Source organism: Amblyomma maculatum, chromosome 5 (assembly GCF_055883805.1).
Source record: "Amblyomma maculatum isolate TAMU_Amacu chromosome 5, ASM5588380v1, whole genome shotgun sequence".
Classification (NCBI taxonomy): Eukaryota; Metazoa; Arthropoda; class Arachnida; order Ixodida; family Ixodidae; genus Amblyomma; species Amblyomma maculatum.
This window is the reverse complement of record NC_139348.1, coordinates 56,071,245-56,091,385: the sequence shown is the minus strand read 5'-3', so window position 1 is coordinate 56,091,385 and position 20,141 is coordinate 56,071,245. Positions and strand designations below refer to the sequence as shown.

Sequence of the window (20,141 nt, the reverse complement as noted above, 5' to 3'; positions counted from 1 at the left end):
ATTGTATACGAAGTTATCCAAGTAGTACGTCGACGCACCTACGACCTCTTCCCGCGAGGGTTTTGTAATAAAAGACCTCGGCGCATTTATTTGTTGATTTCTCGGGCCATGTGTTTTGAATTCCCTTCTGTTGTGCACTGTACCCCAGAAAATAACGAAATGAGCGAACCTTGGCGGAGGAACGATTGCTTAATTTGCTCCAGGATGTAGTACAAAGTACTGCAGCCTGGGCGGTGGTGGAAACGTTTATTGGTTAATTGGAGTTTGGGAGCCACAGAGTGGCCCCGCTACATGGTCGGCGTCCCTAGTCCGGGACACCGCATGACGAGGCCCCGTCTCGCGCCCGTTTCACCAGAGCCTGTTGAGACTCCAGTGTTGAGCAGTTGAGGAGGGCAGTCTCCCATGCCTCTCGGGAAGGGGTAGGGGAAGGGGGGAGGTGAGGATTTCGAGTACATGCCCACACCATGTGGAAGACATCACAAGTCTCTCCACAGTGCGGACATCGCCCATCCGTGTTAGGATCATAATGTTTTAAGATTGCAGGACAGAGTAGAGTACCTGTTTGCAGGCGCCTTAAAGTTCGTTCCTCCGCCTTACTCAGCCCCTTTGCAGGAGCCGGGAAAAGGCGGTGGTTGTCGCTATAATACGTTATGATTTCTTTGAACCGCAGAAGCGGCTGGTTTGTCTCCGAGTCAGAAGAGCTTTGATGAGGAGCCCGGTGAGTAAGCGCTCGGGCAGCCGCGTCAGCGGTTTCCTTACCTCGTAAGCCCTGGTGGCCAGGAGCCCAAATTATTTTCTTTGACGTTGGAGCTGTGGCAGTCCGCCTTAGATTTCGACTCGCTAAGGGGGAGATCTCCCCTTCTAAGTAATGAACACACGCTTTTCGGGAGTCAGTTATGATCATCCTTGAATTCGGGTCCGCGGCAGCAAGCGCTATCGCTGCTTCCTCGGCTCGCGCTGAATTTTGTGTTCGGAAGGAGAGTCAATCAACGTGCATTTCTTGGTGAACAACAGCGGCCGTGTAAAATCCCGTTGGCGACGGCCCTGCTATGTCTAAATAATATACCCGGGTCGGGAGCCGTACCGCCCCTCAAGCGCCCGAGCCCGCGCTTGTCGTCTGCTTTCGTGCGTGTCGGTGTCCATGTTACGGGGTAGCGGAGATACCCAGAGGATATCGCGCCACAGATCTGGGATACGACTCGACTCCTCTGGAGTGCAATCATGTTGGATACGTAAGCGGCTAAGCAGGCGGCGCCCGGGTGCCGTCTGCATGAGCCGCGTATACTGGTTCACGAGATGGGCCTCCCGCAGCTCCTGGTAGGAGTTGAGCACCCCCAACGCCTTGAGTTTTGCATTAGAGGTAGCCACCGGGAGATCCAGGGCTCGCTTAGTTGCCTTGCGGATGATGGCGTCTATTCGCTCATCGTGTTGCTTAGTAGTGCGAAGGTATGGCACGGCGTAGAGGATCCGGCTAGTCACGAAAGCATGGACAAGCCGCAGCGCGTCCCTGCCCCGCAGACCGCCCCGCTTGTTGGAGACGCGATGATTCATGCGCCCTACCTGTTCGCCTACCTTCTTGAGTCTTGCAATAGTGGAGTCCGGTCTGAGTCTGTGGTGAATGAACAGGCCCAGAATCCGGAGCTCCTCTACCTCTCTGATAGGACCTCCCTACAAAGAGATGTGTATTGCTGTGTTATCCTTTGGGTTCGTTCTAACATGCAGAAGTTCTGATTTGGCTGGAGCACATTGGAGCCCACATTCGATAGCATACGCATCGACTATGGAAGCGGCCCGCTGAAGGCGCTCCTCCATTTCCCCAAGGCTCCCGTCGGTGGTCCAGATAGTAATGTCATCTGCGTATAATGCATGTTGAATTCCTTCCACCCGTGCCAGTTGGCTTGGGAGGCGCATCATAGCTATGTTGAACAGAAGTGGTGATAGTACCGCTCCCTGAGGAGTTCCCCGTGTTCCTATGACGTAAGGGCCATACTCCTCGTCCTCAATCTGAAGAAAGGCCTGGCGTTTATAGAGGAAATCTCTTACATACGCGTAGGCCCTAGCTCCGCAGTTGGTTGAGCTCAAGTTGGCCAGGATGCTACTGTGCTTAACATTGTCAAAAGCCCCCTTCAGATCAAGGGCGAGGATGGCTTTGTCATTACGTTGCATAGCTGTGGGTTGTATTACGTCTCTGTGTAGCTGGAGTAGGATGTCCTGCGCGGACATACGCGGGCGAAACCCGAACATGGTTGCTGCAAAGAAGCCCTTGGCCTCCAGGTATGGAGAGAGGCGATCCCGTGCCAGCATCTCCATAAGTTTGCCCACACACGAGGTCAGTGATATAGGCCTCAGGTTGTCCGTATTCACGGCCTTACCTGCTTTGGGGATGAACGTCACAAGTGACGTTTTCCATTCGGGAGGGAGTGGACGCCCTTCCCAGATTTGGTTCATGTATTCTAACAAATGGAGGTACGCTGAGTCCTGGAGGTTCGCTAACATGTTCACTGTTATGCGGTCCCGTGCCGGAGCCGTACCTCGGCGCATTTTAGCTAAGGCCGCCTTAAGGTCGTGCAACTCCAAAGAAGAATCGAGTGTTTGATTAGGCTTGCCAGAGTACGTGTACTCGGGCCCAGTCGGGTCCTCCATACGACAGAGATATCTGTCGCACAGGGTGTCCGCGAGCTGCGCCGTCGTACCTTGGTACCCGTGCAGAGCCCGCCGAAGCTGCTTTTGCGTTTCCCCTCTCGTTTGAAAGGGGTCGATGAAATTGCGAAGGAGACGCCATGTCCCCTTCGAGCTCATCTGATTAGCTGCAACGTCACAGCGTGCTATCCAATTTGAATCTGAGAGCTGGGCAGCATACGACGCAGCCTGCTCTTTGAGTTGAGCTATGCGGGAGCGTAGTTTGCGATTAGTCTTCTGCTTTTTCCACCGTTGGGATCCGAGACAGGGACACTCTCAAGTTGTAGTTATATTTGGGATTCCTAAAGGTATTGGTAGTAATGCGTGCAAAATGGTTTGCCAACGTATAAATTTGCACTTCCTGAATGTTTATGATATGCACGTAGGTGGTCCTTTATTTTTTATTTCTCTACTAGACGCAGCTCGCAAACTGCGTCTGTCTATTCAAGCGGCTTAATACGCAATTTCCATATGTGAACGCCTGCCTTAAATGTTACACGGACGTACTCAGACTGATCAGACACTGGGAGTTGATTTAAGAACGTGGTTAGATTGCGTTTGAGTGTAGACCTTGCGGAACGGAACGCTGGTTGGAATCATCCGGCAACGGCGGCCCAGTGGATGGATATACGCATCCTTCTCGAGAGGAGTCCTTAAACAATACATGCACACGCGACAGTCTATTTTATAACTGTGCTCGGAGCAAAATTACAATGTCGGCGCCAATCGTCCTTTCACAAGTAATAAATGCACTCGTCAATGTCAGTGACGAGAACCAAACTATGACCCCGAAGCGTGAGGTTCAGCTAATCAACGTATTCTAAATTCGATGCAGCTGAAACATCAATTCATCGTTATGCAGAACCAACAAGCGTTCAGCCCTATACGCGTTTATAGCGGTCGAAAAGTGTTTCAAAATTATTAATTATATGGCAGTAACGTAGCAAGAATGTGCGCCTTGAACCTTAACTGTTCTCATTTCAAGGTCATTCTTCTCGTGGATCCAGATGAGGCAGCAGCGCATCGGCCATTTCCCATCTGAAGACGCAGTAAACTGCGGCTGGGACGGGCATGTGAAATTTTCTAAATATATGTATACTGAATCATTGCTGTCCTAAAGAATTGATTCATAGATTGTTTCAGCACTGTAGAACTATATGCAAATAGCATATACGAAGTAATAATGCTTGAAAAACCAACATTATTTGACTCCGATACGATGTACACAAAGAAATAATCATGGTCTCCTTTTAATACGTGCTTTAATGCCAGCGATTCCGGCATTCTGAAGGGCCCCTCGTTAGACCCTAAGAAGCACTTGTCGCTTTGCTATCGCACAAAGCCTCCCTGGTCTAGATCGGCCCCCTGCCCGACATCGACGTCATAAATTAAACCTTCTTTTAAGGCGGAAGATTTTAATGTCTCAAGCTCACGGCCACGAACATGTTCGACCGTCCGCAATGCTGTAGCATGATGACGTCATCAATTTCATAGTAAATCTTACCTTGGAATAATTATAACCTCACTAGTGGTGCAGTATGCCGCGCCTTTAAATTAATTATGATGTCATCAATACTGTAGTAGGTCGTACCTCGCAATAAATGATGACATCATCAGTTGTGTTGTATTTCGTGCCTTGAAATTAATCATGATCAGCGGTGTAGTATGTCGTACCTCGAAATAAATGATGATGTCATCAGTGGTGCAGTACGTCGTGCCTTTAAAATGATGACGCCATCAGTAGTGTAGTTAGTAGTATTTTTAAGTAAATGATGCTGTCATCAGAGGTGTAGTATATCGTACCTTGAAATGAGCATGACTATGACGTCATCACATGGTGATGACGTCATAGTCACGCTCATGGTCATGGCGTCACATCTGGTCATGCCTAAACACCGGAAGTAACATCATAACGTCACCAGGCGAGTCACGCTTACACGAAGCTGACCCCACCGGCATTCGTTCTAGGCGTCCGTGCACCGACTTTCATTTGGCGCTACCTCTAATGCCGCACCACACAGCGTATAGAAGAAGACGCAGAACAGAGGCAACAGCGGCGTTTCAAATTGATTTACAGGAAAGAAAAGGCACAGTTCTCCGTGGACACCTTAAGCGAACTGTAAACAGAAGGATGAAGGTGGGATTGAAAAAAGTAGCCAACGAGGTGCCGTATTGGAGGGCTTCGGACTACCACGCAACAGACGCTTTCACCTCCTCCCACTTTAGTGGCCCAATGTGCTCTTGGAATGTTTACACTAGGACTAAGAAATTCCAGATGCCACTTACAGTAGTGGATTTGGAAATACCTTGGTTTTCAATTATTTACTAAGGTAATCAGGAATCTACCATCAGGTATTTACTAAAGGATTTGCTAATAGAATCAGGACAATCTTAGACTGCATTCAAGCTAAAAATTAAGCAAATTGTCAGAAAGGGTAGTGTACTATCGAACATATCCTCCTGAGTTCCCGCTATCAAGCATTTGTCCAATATATTGAACATTGAATACAACGCCACTACGCAGGACTCAAAGCTTTTTAGCCGGTACCATCCAATCGTCCAATATTTTGGACACCTACTAGCGCCACCTAAGAAGTTGCGTTCAAACTGCATCAGTTATTTTGCCACCAGGGGTGTTTGTAATGGCGGCGTTCAGCGGGGCATCTTTCTACGGAAAAGTAAGTTCTGTTTCTCGTATTATCACGCGTATTTCGGCACAAAACCTGCATCAAATCATAATTTATGTTTCAGAGAACACGCAGAACTGAAACTTTTGTTTATGTGCCCACTTTCTGGCTTTTTCTGCTCGTTTTATTTTGAATGTCCAACACGTGGGACGCTGGCACTCAACGCGGTCTTTTTGAACTCAGCAATGCGATGGCTGCCAGAATGAGCCTAGCGCGCCTTAGTTTTATGGGCGCAACAAATTCCATTGCCGTGATGGGGGTCTGTGCTGTTTGGACTGTTTTGTATTTCTGCGCACTAAACATTCTTTTTTTTTGGTCAGGATACATACCTTTGGTGTCAGACGAAACTGCAGACAGAATCCTACAAAGAATAGCTGCTGGCAACTGATCAGATATCGACCTCTCTGACAGCGATGAGGACACCATAGTGGACCCCAGCTTTTCTTCACCTCTTGGAGATGTCAGCTCTGACGATGAAAGTAGTGAAGACGATGGCCCGTCAACTTCAATCGGCAAAACATCTGGAGCTCGCTGGAAACGTCTTAAAGAGTAAGCATTCTGACACTGCATGGCTTCACTGTGTTGTGACGAGCCTGCAAAGAAACAATTTTTATATTTCACGCACATTTTTTTTATTTCAATGCAGGCCCATTACAACATGGCTTCCAGCTTTCATTCCCGGCAATGCTGATGACAGTGAAGTGCGGGCCTCTTGAGCCCCCTACAATTACTTTTTGCAGTATGTACCTAAAGAAGCATACGAAAAAATGGCCTACTCAGTGAATAGAACCCACGTGGAAGTGACTGGACGTTCGTTGGATGTATCAGTTGAAGAACTTAAGACATTTTTTGGGACCTCATTGACGATGTCATGCTTGGGCTACCAGCAGATTCAGATGTATTCGCAAAGAAAGACCAGAGTTCCGCTTGTAGCCGAAAACATGACTCGTAACAGGTATTTCAAATTACGACGCTGGCTTCAGCTTGTCAATGAGCTTGATGTTGGCGATGAAGAGAAGAAAGAAGACCTGCTCTGAAGAATCCGACCCCTGGTCTCTCTAATTATGGATGGGTGTCACAAACTCCCTCGTCCCGAGCACGTATGCAGGACGATCGCCAGATTGCGGTAGGCTGGTATGATAAGCCTATTACGTTGCTGTCGTCAGTTCATGGCCAGGAGCCAGAATACAGCTGTCGCAGATGGCCACGCAAGGAGAAAAACTACCTTGACGTACCCCGGCCACATGTTGTCAAAATGTACATCAACATGGGTGGTGTTGACCTGGCTGATCGAATGATTAGCTATTACAGAATCAAGGCCCGGGTCAACAAATGGACTATCAGAAGCATTTTTCATCTATTTGACATTGCGTTGAGCAATTCATGGGTGCAGTACACTGAGGACATGCACAGAGAAAAAAAAAGAAAACAGAAATCATGAAATTTTTGGAGTTCCGGCTTTCTGTAGCTGAATCTCTCGCTGCTGAAGGCCGCAAGCACGAAGACACTGATAGCGACAGTGACGAGTGGGCTCCTCCAGTTAAGCGTCCCAAAAATTCACCAGATGCAATGAAAGGAAACACCAGTGGGCACTTCTCCAGAATAACTGATGCTGTGAATGCCGCCCGCGGCAGACTGCAAGGTTGTAGCATGAAGACGAAGTTCTGCACGAAGTGCAACATGTTCTTTTGCGTCACAAAGGACAGGCAATGCTTTGAAATGGCTCACAAAAAGTGCCCAAATAGGTGTTTGTAACCAAATGAAGGTTCCCTTTTCTTTTTGTGTTGTACTTTTTAGAGCGCAGCTCCTTGGCGTCCGTTCCTGGGTTTCGCGTCGGCGTCGGCGTCGTAACCAGCTCCGCCCCCCTTTCATCCCCCCAGCGCTAGCAGCGACCGACTGATACCGCTGGATGCCGCTGACGCCGCTAGAGAGTCAAGATAACGTGACTGCATAGAACACCGTCACCGCCATGCAGAAAGAGGAGGGGAGGTTCCCCCCCCCCCCCCCGCCCTGTTCCTGTGTGGCGGATAGGGTGCTCTTCAGTTGCCAACGCGCCGGTTATTTCACATAGGCCCCGGCACGTCGACGAATACGTGACCACCTTCCCACGGCTAGACCTGGTTCTTGGCGCTGCGGAAGCGAAGGTATCATATTGTTTGCGTCGGCATCGGCGGCGTTGTCCCTGAAACCAACTCCGCAGCTGGGGTTGACAAACTATCGGCGTCAGCAGCATCAGTCAGTCGCTGCTATCTCTTCCCTCCTCCCTTTTTCGCGTTGTCCACTTGCTGCGCGCGCTTCTGCCCCCATCGTTTGCCGCTGGGTGTATACGCCGCCCCCCTCCCCCCTCTTCCTGCGAGTCTCCGGTTGTCAAAGCGCCGGCTCGAACTTAATTCCTTTCTTCGCTCCTCCTCCAATGCAACCCCTGTGCGGTGGCAATCAGAGAGCCAGATCGGTGGCGGCGGATCTGTATATGTGAACCGCCCGAGCCGAAATTGCCGCTGCCGTTCTTTGTTAAAGGAATACGTGTGAAAAATAAAAAAAGAATTCTGTGAAGCGCATACAAGGGTTGCTCGATTTCTTTGCCTCAATCTATCGAAAAGGTGAAACAACTTATTTGCTGCGCTCAAATTTCGCATTAGGAAGTAAAGTAATCGTCGGTAATTTTTTGAATATGTGAATAATAAAAAGTTTTTGCACTTTGGAATCATATTTCATATTATTCTTCCTAGGTGTTACTGCATGCACATTAGCTCAGAAATAACCGGGTAGAGTGCCAGTGTTCAATATATTGGACAGCATGTTATGCTAAAACCGCCGACAATGGTGAAGAAATAAATTTCACTTTTCTTCCTTGTAATGTAAACGTCATTTTCTGAAACTTTCAAAAAAATCTGCGAACCTATAAATGCACCTGGGAACTCAGGAGGATATTCATAACATCAAGCAGGCGATAGAAAATTGCTCGGAATATATAGCATTTACTGATCGCGAAAAAGCATTTGTCGCAGTAGAAATCTCGGCGGTCATGCAGGCCTTGCGAAATCTGGGTGTAGACGAGCCGTACGTGAAAAAACTGGAAGATATATATTGTTGCTGCACAACAACCATAGTCCTGAATTCAGTACGCAACAAAATTTCTATAAAGAAGGGCGTTAGGAAAGGAAACACGATCTTGTCAGGACTATTCACAGCTTGCTTGGAGGAAGTATTCAGACACGAGGAGTGGAAGCAGTTAGGGATAGAGGTAGACAGAGAATACCTCCGTAATCTGTGATTTGCTGACGACATTGCGTTGCTAAGGTAACTCAAGGGATGAACAGAGGCGAAAGGGAAGGAAAACGTAGCAGGGGGCAGCTGAAAGGTAGGTGGGTCGATGAAGTTAAAAATTTACAAGGGTTAAACACTGCTGAACCAAATATTAAGCGAAAGCATTAGCTGCGCCTGACCGAACCTTCTTCTCTTTTTCTTCTTCCTCAGCCCACATATAAAGCCTTGCTTTAACCAACCCATATGATCGTGCCCTAGCGGCCTATAGGGGTAACGTGAATGCCGGGGTCCTAGCAGGCTGATTCTGACATAACCGTCCCATGCGAAACGAGAGACTCAGGTTGCCAGCTCCTGCTAGCCCGTGTGTCACGTAATGTGTGACGTCACAGCGTCACGTGGGTAAGACGTAACTGCGGCCGGGTCACGCAAGGCTTGAAAGTGCGAGTGGTAGGGCTTTCGCAATAAAAGTTCGCAGGGGTCAGATGGATGCAGCTAGCACAGGACCAAGATAATTTGAAGAATATGGGAGAGGCCTTTGTTGGTTTTGGTTTTGTGGGGTTTAATGTCCCAAAGCGACTCAGGCTATGAGAGACACCGTAGTGGAGGACTCCGGAAATTTGGACCACCTGGGGTTCTTTAACGTGCGCTGACATCTCACAGCACACGGGTGCCTTGTTTTTCGCCTCCAGCAAAAAGCGGCCGCCGACGCCTTCGTCTTGCAGGGACTATAGTCAGGCTGCTGCTGATGAGTATGATGACAATAATGGTTTTTAGTTTCCTCTACGTGATTTCATCTCTCTGCTTGTAATTGAAGAGCAAATGTTAGGCCGAAGAATAAAATCTATTTTTGCTCCTTTTGACGCATCTTTATGTGTGCTGCATATTACACGGTGGAAGAGACTAGTGGTGCGAGCAGTGAGTCAAGTATATCATGGCAATATTTCTTAATGTTGGGGGTATTACACAAAAGAAAAGTGAGTATTATTGTATTGATACGTGGCAAGCTAAGGCTAAGAGATTAGTCTAAGATGACTCCGCACACAGAACATAGAAACACAGCAGCGTTAACCGGGCACCAACCGACAATGCTCGCACGTCGTCTTCACCAAAACTCACGAGCTTCTTCTCCCGTCCTTATGCAGATACCAGTGCATGCACCGCCTAATGTAGCACTACCCCGCCGGCTCAAAAGCACCGTCTCGGTGTGTACTAGCGTCCAAACCAGGGTCCGTGTAGTATAGTTGCAACATGGCGTGCAACAATTTTGCCTCTGTCTGGTGTTTGACGGGTGACCGAGGGTACTTGCTTGTGTTGGGTGTTGCCTGTTGTGGTCGGTTTTGCAAGCCGCAGAAAAGTCTACCGTTACTAGTGGAAGTGGCAAGGGCATCGGAGCGACCCGAGCGAAGTTGATCGGCGTGCCCCGGCAACAAAGCTGTCGGCAGAGATCCTGACCTGGCGAGTGGAACCCGAGGCACGTGAGGCTACCTGGCGCCCGGATACTGGACGTGAGCTTGGAGGAACCTGGCGAACGAGCGCGCCCGGCATCCGAGCCACATGCGAGCAGCTCGTCTTCCCGGCGCACTGTCTGATGGCGGGGTGCTGTTGTGCCTGGCCAAATCCGGCCAGAAATTCAGCCGGACGCCAAACTTCTTCGGCTAACGCCTCCTTCACAAAATACGGATACTTCTCTACGAAGCACCAGTGCACTGGAGGCGAGCCGTGCCAAAGGGAGAGAAGCGACGTGTTTCAACATGAGCTGAGCATCCAAACAGCATGGCGCCGTGGTCCTGACGGTGAACTCCTTCTCGCCCCGCGGCATATTTGAAGTGAGAGCGCAGCAAGCTCTACCATTGGCCCTCCGAAAGTGATGCCGTCGGATTGGACCATTTTGAGCGCCAACGGTTCTCGGTAACGGAGTCTGAAGTGCTTCCGTTCGAGACTCCGTGTGTGAGTTCGTCACTAGCGTCCATCGGGAGCAGTTCGCCCCCTGACAGTGCGGACGCGGCGGAATCTCCCCGGCCGTCGCTGCGCGAGAACAGTCGCGTATGGCTATGTTTGCTTTCGGCCCCAGAGCCGAACTCGTTGTTTAAATACCTGTAGTGTATAAAGCATTTCTTCATCTCACGAACGCCGACCCGGATTCATCGCTACCGCCCAGGGAGCTGACAGCCCTCGTTCACGAAACGCGTGACGAGCGCTGCGTTACAAATTCCTTGGCACAACCCTGCTGATGGTGGGCTACTGTGTGATAACCCCACCGGCACAACACCGCCGAGCCGGTCCGCCTCTCGGCATTGCTCGGTCCACCAACTCGTAACAGGTGGCGACAAGGAAAACAATTCAAGTTCAAATTCGTCTTTCATCCGCCCCCTTCTGTGCACGTGAGTTCTTCGTTGTTCTGGCAAGTCAACGCGCAAGAATTCCATAATGCCAATGTTCGACACCCTTGAAGTGTTCGATGGAGGAAGGAGAGACGCGTGGCCTTGCTACGTTGATCGCCTTGAAGCTTTTTTCATTGAGAATGACATCGCAGAAAAGAAAAAGAAGTCAGTCTTTAGTTGCTGTGGACAGAAAACTTGTGCTCTCTTGCGGGATCTCGTGAAGCCCGCCCTACCGTAAGACAAAACCTTGCAAGAAGTTCTTTCTGTTCTTGTTGACCATTACTGTCCGAAGCCATCTGCTGCCGCGCAGCGTTTCAGGTTCAACACGTGTGTTCGCGCGGAGGACGAGTCAGTAACTTTGTGGCGTCGCTCAAAAGCCTCTCGGAACATTGCAACTTCGGAGCTGAGCTTAGCAACATATTGAGGGACCGCATCGTCTGCGGCATAAACGACACAGCCGTGCAGACGAGGCTGCTCGAGAAAGCAGACCTTACGTATGAATACGCTGAAAAAAACTGCATTTGCCATGGAAGCTGCGAAGGAAGATGCCCGCGAGATAGCGAGCTCAAGCCGAAGTGCGCTGCCCACTTATCAAATCGCGGCATCAAAGAGGCGTCTCACATGCTACCGCTGCGGGGTCGAACCCCTCGCGTCCGTGTGCAAGCATGTCAGTAGTTCGTGCAATTACTACAGGAAGAAGAGACACATTGGTCGAGTGTGCAACTCGAAGAAAGGCCACATGCGTCCGCGCCTGGAGCACGCCTGGAACGCATCCAGTCAACACTGTTGACAACAACGTTTCTGCCGACGTGTTTGACATGTGGCTAGTCGACACCGTCGCGCCGCCACCACCCTTCACTGTGACAGTCAGCGTTTGCGGTAAACCGCTCTGTACGGAGCTGGACACCGGTGCGAGCGTTTCTGTCATGGGAAAAAATCATCTTCAGAAGTAGCTACCGTCAGTATCTGTCACGCCGTCTGATGTACTCCTGCGAAGCTACTCGGGTGAGCTCACACAAGTTAGATGTCACAGTGCAGTTTCGTGACAGAATAGCAGTGCTACCTTTATTCCTGACTGGGTAACATTCACCTACACTTATGCGCCGGAACTGGATCCGTGAACTGGGCACTCACATTGCTCGCGTGGAAGCAGACGTTCATGCTGTTTCTGATGTTGAGGACCTTCTTCAAGCGTTTCCTGAGGTGTTTGAACAGAGCCTGGCAACTTTAAAGGGTCCAGAAGCCACAATCCATGTTCCACAAGATGCTGTACCCAAGTTTTTCAAGCCACGCCCACTGCCCTTTGCCTGGGAGGACGGGGTGTCACAAGAGCTTCAGCGCCTAGTGAGGTAAGGCATCCTAGAGCCAGTCACTTCTTCAGCTTGGGCTGCACCTATTGTTCCAGCAGCCAAGAAGGATGGACGCGTCAGGATTTGCGGAGATTTCAAGATTACCTTTAATCCAGTGGGTACGGTGGAAAAAATATCCAATTCCGAGAATTGAGGACCTGTGGGTCATGCTGTCAGGAGGTGAGAAGTGCACGAAGGTGGATTTCAGAGATGCCTACCAGCAGATAGTTCTTGACAAAGAATCTAGAAAGTATGTCACAGTCTCCACAAACTTAGGATTATTCCAGTATACACGTCTTCCTTTCGGCGTGTCATCGGCACCCGCCTTGTTTCAAAGAGAGATGGAGAACCTTTTCCGAGGGCTGTCACATGTTGCAGTATATTTCGATGACATCCTTGTCACTGGCTCGAATGACTCGGAGCATCTTCGCAACTTTAGTGCGATCCTATCTAGACTCCGTGATGTTGGACTTAGGTTGAAGTTCGGCAAGTGTCATTTTTTCGTTCGACAAGTTGAATAACTCGGGCACATCATAAGCAAACAAAGCCTGTCTCCAAGTTTGAAAGGTATCTGCCATCCTTCGTGCACCTGCACCCGGGGACGTCAAAGAGCTTCAAAGTTTTTTGGGACTTGTGAACTTGTACAGGCTGTTTACCAAACCTTTCCGGACACCTCCGCCCTTTGCATTTGCTTCTCATGAACGAAAAGAAATGGGTGTGGGGAAAAGAGCAAGAAAACGCATTCAATGCAGTGAAGCAGTAATAATATCCGCCCCAGTCCTAGTATATTTCAACCCAGGGAAGCCATTGTGTCTCAGCTCCGATGCCTCTCCGTATGGGATCGTCGCAGTTTTGGCACACCGAGAATCTGATGGTCGAGAACTGCCCATTGCTTTTGCCTCCAGATGTTTGTCTCGTGCAGATCAAAACTACAGCCAACTTGACAAAGAGGCATTCGCCTTTGTATTTGGCGTTGAAAAGTTCCACCAGTACTTGTGGGGCACTCCTTTCACCGCTTATACGAATCACAAGCCACTACTAGGATTACTGAATGATGAAAAACCTATTCCAGTGCAAGCCTCACCACGACTAGTCAGATGGCCATTGAAACTCTCTGCATACAAGTACAAGCTTGTTTACAAGCCTGGTCTGTACTTAGGTCATGCGGATGCTCTTAGTAGGTTGCCGTTGCCTGCAAACAACGTGGATCTACCTGCACCTGCTGAATTGTTCATGCTTGAACAAGCATACCCAGGACTGTTGTCACCTGCCACTGTGGCACGAGCTACAAAAAATTATTCATTCCTGAGCTATGTAGCTCTTGCTGTCCTGCGAGGGCAACAACTTTCAGCAGGACCAGAAGGAAATTCATTCACAGCAAGGAGCACGAACTCAGCCTTCACGAAGGTTGCCTGCTGTGGGGTTACCGAGTTGTTATCCCAAAAGCTTTGAAAGTCCACGTCCTAATGATACTTCATACTCGGCATCCTGGCATTGAGAAAAGCAAGACAATTGCCAGAAGCCACATCTGGTGGCTGGGAATTGATCGAGACATCGCTAAGAGTGTAAAGAGCTGTGAAACCTGCCAAGCTTACCTGCGTGCACCGCAACGCATTCAGCACACGCCATGGCCGTTTCCACAGAGGCCCTGGTCAAGGCTTCGCGTTGACTTTGGGGGCCCATTCATGGGTCATACGTTCCTGATTATTGTTGACGCCTATTCAAAGTGGGTCGAAGTTTTTTCAGTGGCGTCAACGTCAGCGATGCTGTTGTCAGTGCCTTGCGAACAGCATTTGCGCCGCATGGGCTGCCGGATCTCATCGTGTCCGACAATGGGCTGCTTGCCTTTGCAAGTGAACAGTACTTGGAATTCATGACACGTAATGAAATACGTCGCATGCTTGTGCCGCCCTACAATCCAGCTTCGAATGGTGCGGCAGAGCGCGTCGAACAGACAGTGGAAATGGCCTTAGAAAATCCAGACCCACTCGAGAACACGGGTCTATGGGGATGTCGATCGGCTGCAGGAGTCCAGCTGATAAAACTGATGGCTTTTTCTGGCGTGGACAGCGGTCACAAGCAGCCACATAGCGGCAGACGGCGCGGTATAGGCCTGGCCAAAAGAACCGACGGCGCACACTGTCGTATGTGCGAGAGACGCCTAGATGACCTGCTGTGGGAACGTCGTGAAGCTGTTCAAGGACGGCTGTGCGTAGGTGCTGAGGGACTACTAGTAGAAGGTCGGGGCCATCAGGTCGCATATTGTGCCGGTATAAGGTAACGTCGTGGAGCACAAATAAACGAAGGGAAGGGTCATGGCGATCGTCGCTGAGGCAATTGATAATTTCGCTAAGCTGAGGGTCCTTGCGTTGCTCCCGGCGACTGTTGGAAAAGTCAGAAATAGAGAGCACGCAAGCGTCAATGTCACATTGAAGTTAGCTTGGCGAGTCGACCGGATGACGGGACAGGCAATGGGCGTCTCGATGCAACTGGCCAGACTTATAAACTACTGAAAAATTGTACTCCTGAAGGCGCAAGGCCCAACGTCCAAGGCGGCCAGTAGGGTGATTGAGTGTGGAAAGCCAACACAATGCGTGGTGGTCAGTGACAACTGTGAATGGCCGCCCATACAAGTAAGGGCGGAACTTCGTAATGGCCCAAACTAGGGCTAAGCACTCACGTTCAGTGATGGAATAATTTTGTTCGGCAGCAGAGAGCTGGCATAGGCGATGACGTGAGGGGAACCGAGCTGATGTGCGAGAACGGCACCAACCGACACTGCTCGCACGTCGTCTTCACCAAAACTCATGAGCTTCTTCTTCTCCCGCCTTATGCAGATACCAGTGCATGGACCGCGTAATGTAGCAATATTAAAGGTATCGTAGAACTGCTTTCAAATACCAATGAATAGCGTCTTCAATATAATAAAATAGGGACCCATGCCATTTATAGAGGATGACATTGACTAACACGGGCGATTCGGAAAGACGACGATGGGAAACTGTGCTCCATCTTGTGCTCGCCTGACTGGTTGCTGACGTTCCTCGATGACAGGTTGGGTTTTGTGTAACATTACGTTACACATTTGTGGAGGTGCCGTACTGAATTCCAATCCTGCATTCTCCACCTTTAACTATGGAGCTTTTCTATGCATCAGCAGTGGTCTGGCCCGAAAATTTACGCGGCTGGGCGTCATTTGTTTACCCCTGCGGGCACGTTCGCAGCGCAGGCCGGCCTTTGTGGTTTTATCTATGTCGGTGAATACGTGGTACTTACTGAGTGTTCGAAGGACTTGATTATTGGCATAGACTTCCTGCAGAGCAACGGCGCTATCGTTGGCCTGAAAGTAGTGCGTGTGATGTTCTCGACGAAACAAGCACTTTCACATAATGAAAATGAAGATCCGGGACTCAGCTGTTTTCTATACGTCGATGATGGCGTGAGGGTGCCAAAACGATCTAGTGTGCTGGTTGTTATGAAACATGATTTACTTTGGGGATGGGCACCTCCCGCTTATGCTGGAGAAGATAGCTGTCATTCGAACTCGTGTAACTCCATAAAGGTTGTGTTAGTGTCCTCAAGATGAATTTTGCTATGGAGATGCAGCACCTCGCGAAGGACACGGCTGTTGCGTTCCTTTACCATGTTATTCCGTTGCGTTAAATACGTACCGCCGCGGCAAGCCCTCAAGAAGAGGTCGCACTTTGCCCTGCCCTTCAAACCGTTACTATTAGCCGGCACTCGACGCCCGATCAGCGGAACCTTCTCGCTGCTCTTCTCGTATATTTCGCACACTGCTTCGCCACTGACTCCTATGTCGCTTGTAATCCTGTTGTCAATCGTAGCATCACTGATGAAACCACGTTGCCGGTATAACAGCGCCCGTATCGGCTTTCGCCTATCGAAAGTGAAGCCATAAAAACATAAGTGGACGAAATGCTCGTGGACGACGTGATGCAGCCTTCAACAAGCCCATATAGGCGTCACCAGTTGCTTTATGAAAGATAAAAATGACGGCCTGAAATTCTGTGTCGATTACCGGAAAATAAATAATGTGACTACGTCTATCTACTACACAGAATTGATGATGCCCTGGACCGACTGCGCAACGCCATGTATTTCTCCTTTTTAAACCTCAAACGCGGGTACTAGCAAATAGAGGTGGATCAGAGAAATCGAGAGAAAACTGCATTTGTGACCCCCGATGTTCTATTCTAGTTTAACGTGCTTCCGTTTGGCTAGGCGCCGCCCACAATCCAACGTATGATGAACACGGTTTTATTAGGTCTGAAGTCGCAGTCATTCTTGGTGTACATGATTTCTCGCCTACTTTCTAGCAACAGCTGGACAGGTGCTGCAATCGCTCAAAGACGAACAATTATGAAGCCTGAGAAACGCCCTTTAGCTTTCTGGGCCGTGTTTTGAGTGCCTCGGCCATGTTGTATCCCTGATCCCGATAAGACTACCGTACCGCAGTGTGAAGTTTTCCACGCCCCATCAAAAAAGTGCACTTCGACAATTTATGGGTCTTTGCTCTTAATACCGACCCTCCATCCAAGATTTGTCCAAGAAATCTGAACCATTAACAGCTCTAACCAAGAAAGAATGGGGATGCGCTGTGGGGATGCGACCAAGAAGAAGCCTTCCAAGGCATCCGAAGTGCCTACACAGTCCTTCAATACTCATCAACTCCAATGAAGATGTCGCTACCGAAGTGCATACTGATACCAGAAACTTTGGCCTCGGGGCGGTGCTTATCCAGTGGCAAGACGGCGTAGAACGAGTCATATCTTTTATAAGCCGATCACTGTCACTTTCGGAGGTGAACTATTCGATGATCGAGAAGGTGTATCTGGCGGTAATCTGGGCCATAGACAAGTTTCGGCTATATCTGTATGGCCGTTTATCCGTATTATCAGCGAACATCATTCTCTCTGCTGGCTGGCAAGCCTTAGAGACCCGTCGGTACGATAGGTTCGATGGACTCTGTCTTCAAGAGTATGACGCGACTTGTGTTTAGAGGTAGGGACATAAACACTAAAATGCGCACTGCTTGTCACGCGCGCCCTCTGACTACGCTGCAGTGGAAAACGCCGGTAATTTCCCCTTTATTGGGGCCATTACACACTCCCTTATGGTTGGCCATCAATGAAAGGACCCAGAGCTGGCACTACTCATCGAGTATCTAGAAGGCATCAGTGGTCAGGTACTGCTTGCTTTTCGTCATGGCTTGCAGTCATACGCTTTACGAAGTGCAGTTCTATAAAAGCGTATCTTTGAAAAATCAAATAAGACATTCCTACTCGTAGTACCTGCACACCTACGGCTTGAAATTTTGAGCGCTTGTCACGATGAGAGGTCCACCGGCTACATGGAAGTTAGCCTTTAGCGCAGGCTGGAGTCCAGGACGAAACGTTAGAATTGCCGGCAAGAAACTGGGTCAGAGCAGCGAGGATAGAGGCGAGGTTCAAGATGAAACGTCCAGAGTAGGAACAGGCCCATAAAGTTCCGAAACTGCTTCAGGGAGGTTGGCTTCGGAAACTCTGCAACTGCGCGATGTTTGGTTGGATCGGGAAGAATGCTGACCTTAGAAACTATGCGGGCTAAAATTGTGTTTTCGACCGGTAAAATGGCACTTCTTGTAATTCAACTGAAGCCTAGCGTTGGTGAGACGCGTCAGGATATGCGGAGATGGTGAGAAGAAAGAAAGAAGACAGGTCTGCCACTTGAGTCCTGATGGACACAAAGAAAAATGTCCATCAGGTGCTCTAAAGTTGCCGGTGCATTGCAAACGCCAAAGGGCTTAACGTTGAACTCGAATAAGCCGTCAGGTGTATAAAGGACGTTTTCGAGTGGTCATTGTAAGCCATCGGCACCTACCAGTAGTCAGAGCGCAAATCGATAAAGAAACACTCTGCTCCATGTAAACAGTCCAAGGCGTCGTGGATTCGTGGCAGAGGATAGACATCTTTGCGAGTGATCTTGTTTATCCTACGGCAACCGACGAAAAACGAAGGTACCCATCGTTTGGAGTGAGAAACACAACAGGAGAAACTTATGAAGTGTCAGATGGCTGTATGACGCTCCGGCTAAATATATCGTTCACGTTATCAGCAATGACGTGGCGCTCAAAGGCCAACACGTGGTAAGGACGCTGTTGCGAATATGCGTTTGTATCAGTGTTGATTGTGTGCTTAATGATAAACGTGGCACCTGGAGCACTGTGAGGAAAGTCGAAGGAAGAAGTGAAGCTCTCTAAAAGGGCAGCGAGTTGATCGCGTTGCGCGGGTGTCAGATCAGCGTTATTATCCTGTTGAAAAACATCAGGTGATAAACATCACAAGAGCTAAGAACATTAACATCGAATGAAGTAGACGTAGCAGGAAGAATATTTACAAGCGCGGCATCAAGTTCTTCAAAACTTCAGACACTCGCCGCGTAGCAGGACGGATAGGCATGAAAGTGAATTCGAGACGTACAATGCTCTAAAGCCATCTTCGAACTTTAGAACAGGAAATGGAAGTAGTAGGCAGGGATGGCGTGAAGCGGCATCGTAGGGTGTGAAGAAGACCGTCGAAGTACTAACGCATTCACAGCAGATTAGAAGGAGTTCAGCAGAAAATGGAGGAATTACTGTGAAATTGGCGACAAGGCGTTTTGCAGACCATTTAGTGACGTCACACAAGACAGTATCACAAAAAAGATAAAAGGCAACTTCCTCGCGGGTGCAGGCAATAAGGAAACAATGAGTGTGAAGGAAATCGTAGCCCAGGATTATGTGTGAGCAGTGAGACTAAAATTAACACGATGGTGTATAAAACGCCTTCGACGAGAGCACGGGCCGTGCACGCCGCTGAGGATGAATGCACTGTGATGAGGCGATGCGAAGCAAACAGTCTGACGGCGCTGTGGTCACCTTGCGAAGACGACGACAAAGAGCTTCACTGTTGACGGATACGGCAGCGTCCGTGTCGACAAGAGCGAGTATTGCGACGCTGTCGACAAACAGCTGTATTACGTTAGCGGGAGAACACGGAGGACATGAAGAGTTCGAACCAAACGGAGATCTTGCCCCGGGAACTGCGACTGTTATTTTCCCTCAAAAGCGCCGGTAGAGCATCGGAGAAGCGGAGACGGTGAACGGCGACGAGGGGAAGATTATCGGCGAGTGGTATACGTTTGATTGTCGCGAGATGCAAAGTCACGGACCGGGCGCAGTTCTCGGCGAGAGCTGGTCGCTATCGTACGAGTAGTTCCAAAGGTCAGGGCGAGAAGGTGGAAGGCGTTGTCGGCAAAGGCATGCAACATTGCCCGGCAGCCCGCAAGAGTATCTGATTGGCCGGTTGTCCGCGATACGATAAGGGTCCGGAGGGTGCTGGCGTACGCTTGATACAGCAACCTAGAATCCTGACCCAGCCAAAGGCGAAGAAAGGATGGAAGGGGCGACCAGGTAGGAACAGATGCGGATGGCATTAGACGCTTGGCCATAACTTGAGCGTACGTCAGAGGCGCTGTTTCTTGCGCCTCCACATGGCTGGACGGCATTACGGCGCTGGGTGTTACCACGAGGTTGGACATTAGTCCGCTTCAGACATTAGTGGGTTGACGCGTTTGCAAAGGTCAATGATGTCTGCTCTATAGCTGGTGAATGACCCTTCGGTATGCTGAGCGAGCTCACGCAAGCGTCGTTCTGCTCTGAGCTGCGAACTGCAGGATGGCTAAACACTTCCTCAAAATTTTTCTTAAATGCAGGCCAAGATGGCAGGTCTGCCTGATGT

At 49.5% G+C, this 20,141-nt stretch overlaps 1 pseudogene; it reads right to left on the bottom strand.

Annotated features, from left to right (window-relative positions):
* Positions 1-245: 245 nt before the first annotated feature.
* On the bottom strand, positions 246-2,541 carry LOC146188353 (uncharacterized; annotated as a pseudogene).
* Between the last annotated feature and the right edge of the window lie 17,600 nt (positions 2,542-20,141).